Raw genomic sequence first — 8232 nt, 5'->3', positions numbered from 1 at the left:
GTCATGCTAAAATTATCAAAAGGAAAAATAACTAAGGCAAATAAGAAATATGGTAGCAAATTTCCACCAAAGTATAGGGCATTCAACATTTTGTGTAATAAAATTGAAGACACTGTGAAGAAATCCACACAAATGTAGAGATTAATATATCGATTGACAACTATAAAGGAAGGAGAAGTAGATCCCTTTGAGGGTAGGAATAGTGAGGAAGAAGGTGAGGACAAGGAGGAAGGAAAAAAAAAGAGAAAGAAGATAATACTGTGGAGAAGACACAACAAAAGAAAGAAGAGGTGGCAATAACTAATAAGTAGCAAGCAAAACAAAATGTGGAAGATTCACAATTGCTAGCAATGAGCCCTCTACATGACACAAACACAACTGAAAAGACCATTATAGTGAAAGATTTTCCTAAAAAATTACCTTAGAATAGTAATCCATTAATTACAGAGGATTTGAAAAAGATACTTGACCAATCTACACAACAAGTAAAGTTATGTGAAAATCTTGTAGTGGTTAGTGTGGATAAAGTGCAAGAGGCTATAGCTAACATAACAAGAGAAAATGTAAACACACAAGAACTACCTACTACCATCCCTACAACTACCAGTGCTCAACCATTGACACAAGAAAAGGATAAATCCACAAAGGTTGACACTACTACAAAAGTTGATGAAGTTCATACTATAGAAGTAAACAAGCCAACAAAAGAATAAATAGGATAGACATATGTTTCTATACCTACTACACAAACAAAAGGTGCACCTAAATTGATCATAATTGATCAAAGTAGATCTAATGAAGAAAAGTACATACCCAAAGAGAAGGAGCAAGAAGCCATACAGAAATTGGTAAACTTACCAACCACTGGAACTCCTACTAAATTCCTTTAGAGGCTGAACATTGATGCAATACCATTACAAATTTCAGCACTAGGCTCTAGCTCAACAAAATTTGCTAAGGTATTTCACTATTGTGATGAATTATTAGATGAAGAAATAGTGATACCAAAATATGAAAATGCAACAATGACATTAGATTAGATCAATATCATTCAAGAAGCATTGCAAAGAAAGAAGACTCAAGAGATACTTAGGAAAGAGTATAAAAAGAGGCAAGCACTTTAGGAAATCAAAGAAATCCTTTTAGTTTCTTTCAACTTGCAAACACTTGATCAATCAAAGCCCATATTAGAAAAACTATCAATTTTTTTTGAATAGGTGACAAATGAAGACCAAGAAACCAATGTTAAACTCATGGAATGGTCTAAAAAGAAATTTCAACGAAAAGTCAATGAGAAAATATCTGGTGAGATAGCACTATCACAAGTTGAGTTGGCAAAGAAAATTAAAAAAGTGAAGAAAGTACTTGAGAACATATTCTCATTGTACACAAAATTATGTGATCCCACACTCTTCACACAAGAAACAAGCCACAAAATTTTGAGTCCGCAAACGAATCTGAAAATTTCAAGAATGCATCTACTCCAAAGTCTAGCTCAAAGTGAGAAGCACTTTCATTTTGTGCTTCATACACAAAATCAACTAGCCATGTTAAAAGTAGAAGAGGCTAATATAAGAGCCAAATTGATTAACATACAAGCCTCCCTTACCCCCCATATGGAAATACTCCAGAAAGAACTAGCCTATGCAAAAATAGTGTTAAAGAAATATCCCAATCTTTCAACATTAGATTGTTTAGTTCCTCTTGCAAGAAAGAAAACCATCCAGATCAAGTCACTAGAGGTTGCATTAGAAAACTAGGATGTTTCTTTGAAGATCATAATGGAAGTCCACAAGAACTTGTTTGACAAATACACAATCAGTGTATAGACCCTTTGACATCAGTGTCAGAAAAGGGGGAGACAAATATAAAAGGGGAGAGCAAGCAAAGGGGGAGGAACCACAAAAAACAAAGTATAGCAGATAGAAATAGAGTGTCAAAAATTTTGAAGACAAAGAGTATAAGCTTGAAGCAAATCACTCAAAGAAGAGAAGAAATTTTGGATGTAGAATGGGTACAATAACTTAGGGGAAGTTATAAAAAAATTTTGAGGTATACGAGTCTACTACAAACTTTTGAATTTTTTTGAATTTTTGTATATATATGCCAAACTATATGTATATTATACCTAAGGAATTAGATTTATTATGTATAGTTAAGTGCTTTTGACACTCATGTCAAAGGGGGAGATTATTGATCTTAGTTTGGTTTTTACAATTGAGTGTCAATAGAATTAAGGTATTCACTAAGTTCATGCTAAGTATAATATGTATAGATGTCAATTTGAAATGAGTGTCGAGTCACCCATGTGCCCAACAATTCAAGTGCTGAGTAAATAGTTGATACCGAGAAAGTTCAAGTGTCGAGCAAGAAAAAATTATAGCAAGTGTCATGGAACATAGAATGGATCTAGTTATTTGTGATGACACAAAAAACTATGTAAACCATTTTGAAGCCAACTTGTGGATAGATCTCAAAGCTTTGAAGATAATATAAGATCTATTTGGATTCACTATGCGATCAACATGCAACCAATCTGAAGAAAGGAAGGAATTGAGTAGGAAAAATGAATGAATCTCAATCATAGATTCATACCTAACCCTAAGCTACCAAAGTCTTTTAGAGGGAGAAAAAACTCCATAATTCATGTTTGTATGGCAAGGAAGTGATGTGAATGAAGATTTTAAGGAAGTGAAAGGGGTGAATTGATCAGTAAGCATACAAGGTGACTTAGAAGTGTGAAAGGATTGCAGAATTAGTTTGTAGAATAGAGAAGAAGCTATAAAAATTGATATAATAGATCAAGAGGATCAACATGGATAGAACTATGATCTGAAATCAGCAAGGAAAAAGTTGTAAGTGTATCAGATCAAACATTCTATTATTAATTTCTAAAAATTGTATCACCAAGGTGAAATCCTTTGGACTAAGGTTGATTTAATAGTCATCATAAAATCCTTTAATAGGGTGACATTCCAAGAGAGTGTTCTAAAGTCCTTTAGCTAGGCACACTTTTAATAGCATGTTAAAATCTTTTAACAGGGTAGGATCTAATAATCCATTGTAAGCCTTTAATAGGGTAGGCCTTTCACAAGGCATATCATGAAAATGGTCAAACTATGTAACCTTAATAGGTGAACTTTATTGTTGCAATAGTGAAGAATTGTGAGTTTCATCCCCACCCCAGTTTTACCTTCTCATTGGAGGGTTTCTAGGTAATCATATCTAGTGTCAAGTTTTTACGTGGGTGCATTTACTTTACGTGTTATATCAATATGTTAATGCATGCATTTTTTTATTGGTTAAAGATTAGTAGTTCTGATTCACACCCTGCCCCGCACCCCCCCCCCCACACTAGAAGTATATGTTTCCCATTTTTATTTCCAACAAAAATGGACTCTAGCTTCTTAATAACAAAGCTCATTGCATAATAATTTTTTTCATCGTTTTCCACTTGGATATTGTCCCTCTATGTCTAACACAACTTACATCTTTACAAAATTATTATTTCTTCTCAAATTTACTTCTCAAATTGGCCCTGTGGGAAAGGTAAATAATCAACTTCTCTTTTTTTCTCATTTTGTCTGTTATGATCACAATCTGATGGGTTAGGCTATTTATTTTTATAAATATATTTGTAGATCAAAGTGTCATTCAATGTTATGATTTCTTTTATAATCGTTGTTCTTGTGGATTAATTTGATTCTTTTTTAATGATTTTCAAATTTCTTCCCATATATGTTATATCTTTTCCTATTGAGTAATGGTCTATAACTAAAGGATACATACTTTTTTTTATAGTGAAACTATGAATATTTTATGTTCTCCTTCACTATCTCTTGATGATGGATCATGGGGAAATAATTATGGTTGTTAGGATGTATGTATGTAGGTGCCTAATAAATTGTGCCACATCACTCACACACACACACACTAGTCATTGGCTTCTATTTTTATATTGCATGACTTATTCTAGTCCTAATTTTGTAAGCAACAAAAATCTTGTATAAAATGGCTTAGGGTTAGGGATTTGATAATATATGATGATATTGTAACTTTTGTGGCAGTATTTAGTTGTATGGGATTACAAATTATAATCAAGTTGTAATCATTGGATAATAAGATTATTGGACTCGATGTTGGTCAATGTATCCCAGGGATAGGATGAACCACATTAAATCTTTGTCTCTTGTGTTCTCTTCTATGTGGTTTAGTATTTCCTGATATTGGTTATATTTGCATGTAATTGTTATTTTTATCTTTTTAATCTTGACACCTTAGACATTTTTCATCATTATGGCCTAAACAAAAATGCTACACATTTTCTTATCAACAAGAAGTCTCTATAGTCTAAAATTAAAATTTGTGTGAGTATTAAATATTCAATCATGAAAATTGCACTAAATTTTAAAATGGATCTCTATAATGAATTCATTTAGCTCTTGTAATTATATTATTTAACTCCTAAATTTTCTACACATTTGGATTGGTTTTTTAATTCATATTTCTAATTTTCTTTCTTAATAGTTCATTTCTTCTTCAAATGTATTCTTACGAATAAAACATCCTTGATGAATAAAAATGTCTTCAAATCCATTGTGCTTCTTCATATGATCTATTATCTTCTTTCTTGACATCATCTTTATTATTCAAACAACCTCTTATAAACACGAGATCCTTGATTGATACAAAAGTTTTTATCTTAGTTCTTTAGATAGTTAGGAACCCACATTTTCCTCAAGTTTTAATTATGAGATAATTCTAATAATAACCATCACAAGGTTGCTCTAAACACTTAGAAATGACACAACACATAATGTACCAATATTTCTCCACTATATTTATTTTATGGACTTTACCTAATTTATGATAATATTAATCAATTATTTGATACACGGAAATGAAGTCTCTATCATTCTTCTATAAGTAATACAAATTATTCTTTAGAAAAAAGCTTGCTTACTAGATATTTATTCTATTACATGTTGTCTAGCTTCTTTGAGATTATAGAAATGAGGATTTCTCTTTAAAAAATTAAGAACATTAATTTTGGTAAAAAAATATTTGTTATTAACTCAATTAAATTCAATGTTCAAATAATTCATTTTTGATGTTTTGAAGCTACAAACTACAACCTATATACCTTTATTCACAAGTTATTCTTCTATTTTGATTTGAAAGAACTAAAAATTAGTCTCATTAAACTATTTTTTAAATCTCAAATGTTTCAATGAATGTTTCCATACCTTTATACCTTAAAAAATATCTCATGCAAAATTCTACTTAGTCAATAATTAATTTCAAATAATGTTTTTTTTTCATAAATCAAAAAAATTATCTAGACTCTAATTTTAAAAAGAAAAGAAAAGGAAAAAAAGTAGTCAAATACAATAATATCCTTCTTAACAAGCATGAGCCTACAACACAGCGGTAAATTGTGAGCCTCTCATGTGGGAGGTCTTGGGTTTGACTCTATGCGTGCTTAATAAATAATTATAATTAATCACAACACATATTAATAAATCTTGGCTTCGGCCTCTTACTGATAAAAAAAAAAACAAAAAAAAAATTCCTCCTTAACTATATAAATAAATATACAATAAATTTATATCTATTAGGAATACACATACACACACACTTGCTGCATATTTTGTCATTGGTATCAAAGGTTAACGATCAAGGTTGTATAAAGTTAAACATTGAGGGATTACTCAAGTAAATGATGAATTGTAATGAAATGGTTATCAAGGTATTCATTATAGATTAGATCTTTATTAGATGCTTTATTATTTTAGTGAGCTACATGGATGTCTAGTTGAGCTATTTGACCTGCTTGTTACCTGCTTGAGCTACTTGGTTGTTTACTTGAGCTACTCAAGCTATGTGGATGTCATCAAGTGTGTTAAAAGAATAGACTTCTTTGAAATCTCATTTCAATAAGTTTTATTGACATTTCAAATATGCTAGAAAATCTAAATAAGGTCAATGTAACTAATATTGATGTATGTAGATACGTAGATGGAATTGATGGTCATCCACTACATTTTCCATAGATTTTGAACTATTATGGTGTTTTTCAATTAAGAGAACATCTAATAAAAGTAAAAAGTGGTTCCTAATATTTTTTGGTTGCATCGAGCTCTACAGGTTTCATGCCTACATCCCTAGAAAATTAGAGCAAGTTAGAGAAGGACCTAAATCTAGCACATGAACATAGAAAAATAGTAATAGAGTACATATACGTCTGTGTTTGAGTATTTATATATATTGTTAATATGTAAATTAAGGATTTTGTCTATAGACACTACACCAATAATAAACTAGACTAGGTAAGAGCACGACTCTTCCAAAATGGTAAAAGAGTATATGTGTGTGTTTATTTATGTGTGTGTATGTGTGTGTGTGTGTGTGTGTGTGTGTGTGTGTGTGTGTGTGTGTATGTGTGTGTGCGCGCGCGCGCGCGCACGTGCATGCGTGCGTGCGTGCGTGCATGTGTGTGTGTAAATATATAGGTGTACACTCACATGGTTAATATTTTAATTAAAACATTCAAATGATCATAGGGTGATGCAAATACATATTTCAATTTTCATTGAAAATACTAGATTATTTGTAATTAATCTTCTAATCTTTTAAGATCTCAATAACTTTTACTATATATCAAATCTAGTTCTCCTTAAAGCATACAAGAATATTTAATTTTAAGAAAAGATTCCACAAGGAATTCAACACCTTTGTATATCAAGATAATCATAAGCTAAATCATAAGCTGCATGGATACCATTCTACGTATTTTTTAATTTCCTTTCATTATAGCTTAAAAGGAGATTGAACTTTAAAGAAACACTCCATGCTTCATAGAGTCAATTGGAGTATTAGACAATTATTTATTTCCATTCTTTTGTAATTATTCCTTTCCTTATTTCTTGTTAGCATTCTTTTGGCTAATGTTTAATATGATACTTTCCTTTTCAGTAGGGGACAACATCTACTCTTTAACCAAAGAACTAATAATCTCTTATTGTGATAGTGTAAGAAGTAACTCCTCGACTAGTTGGAGCTTTAATTGCTCTCTATGAGTGCATTGTGTAGATTTATATCAACCTTGTTAACATTAATGGTTATCATCAACCTAGTAAGATCCTAAGTTTCATGCAATTCAACACTCTATGAGTTTAGTTTTTTAGCTATAGGTTAAAAATTTAGATACTGCATTGAATATATACATTTACATAAATGTATCTAATAATAATTGTTGGTTAAGCATGGAAAATTCTAGCAACTTGTAGCACCTCTCTTATTCAAACCAAAATAATTCAGACCGAAATTGTTCAAGTTGGAGTTCAAACTAGTAACCAATATACTTTCACCAAATTGACACTTTATGGCTTTCTCTTCAAGATACCCAATTCTTTAATTGTTTCACAAAAAAACCCAATTCAAACTCAATATATTACATTAAAATCAATAGGGCCATTATCCATACATGAATCAACTTAGTAAACAAATGGTTGAACCAAAATCATTTTTGGATAAACTAGAAATTGTTCCATTTTAAACTCAAAACTAATTTCTAATTGTAGAATGCATGCAAATGTGCCATTTCACAATTGCTTTGGGAAAACTAATTCCATACTTTAGTGTGAAATATTTAAACCAATCTTTAAATGACTTAATATTTGGTCATAAAATCGCACTATTTTTTCTTGAAACTATCGAATGATAAGCCATTATAATCCATGGACAAAACTAATATTTGTTTTCAAAATGGTGGGGAATCAAGCATCTATTCCTCAAGCCAATAAAGCCACTTAAATTCCAGATTTTGTGCAGAATTAAATATGCACTTAAAGTGACTGATACCATGGACTAAAGAAACAAAAATTTAAATCAAATTTTGCACAAAGTAAAATATGCTCAATAGAACCAACATACAAGATTCACATGCCCAGTCATAAGATAAGAAAAATTTAAATAATATGAACTCAAAAATGAAATTTAAATTTTATGCTTCTATTAAAACAACTAACAGATGATCCATGATTATCAGTTAGAGGATATTTAAATTTCACATTCTAGATCTTCCCTCCTAACTCTATTTTCTTCACAAATCCATCCCCTTTAATAATACTCTTAGGTGGTTACACTTATGTAGTTACGAATAACTATCCATTTCCTTTATGCTTTTGCAAATCTCGTGTTCTTTTACATGGTATTTATGATGCATTAATC

The sequence above is a fragment of the Cupressus sempervirens genome, chromosome 3, assembly GCF_028749045.1.
Source record: "Cupressus sempervirens isolate cs-2001-9-10 chromosome 3, ASM2874904v1, whole genome shotgun sequence".
NCBI lineage: Eukaryota > Viridiplantae > Streptophyta > Pinopsida > Cupressales > Cupressaceae > Cupressus > Cupressus sempervirens.
Note: the sequence above shows the minus strand (reverse complement) of the source record.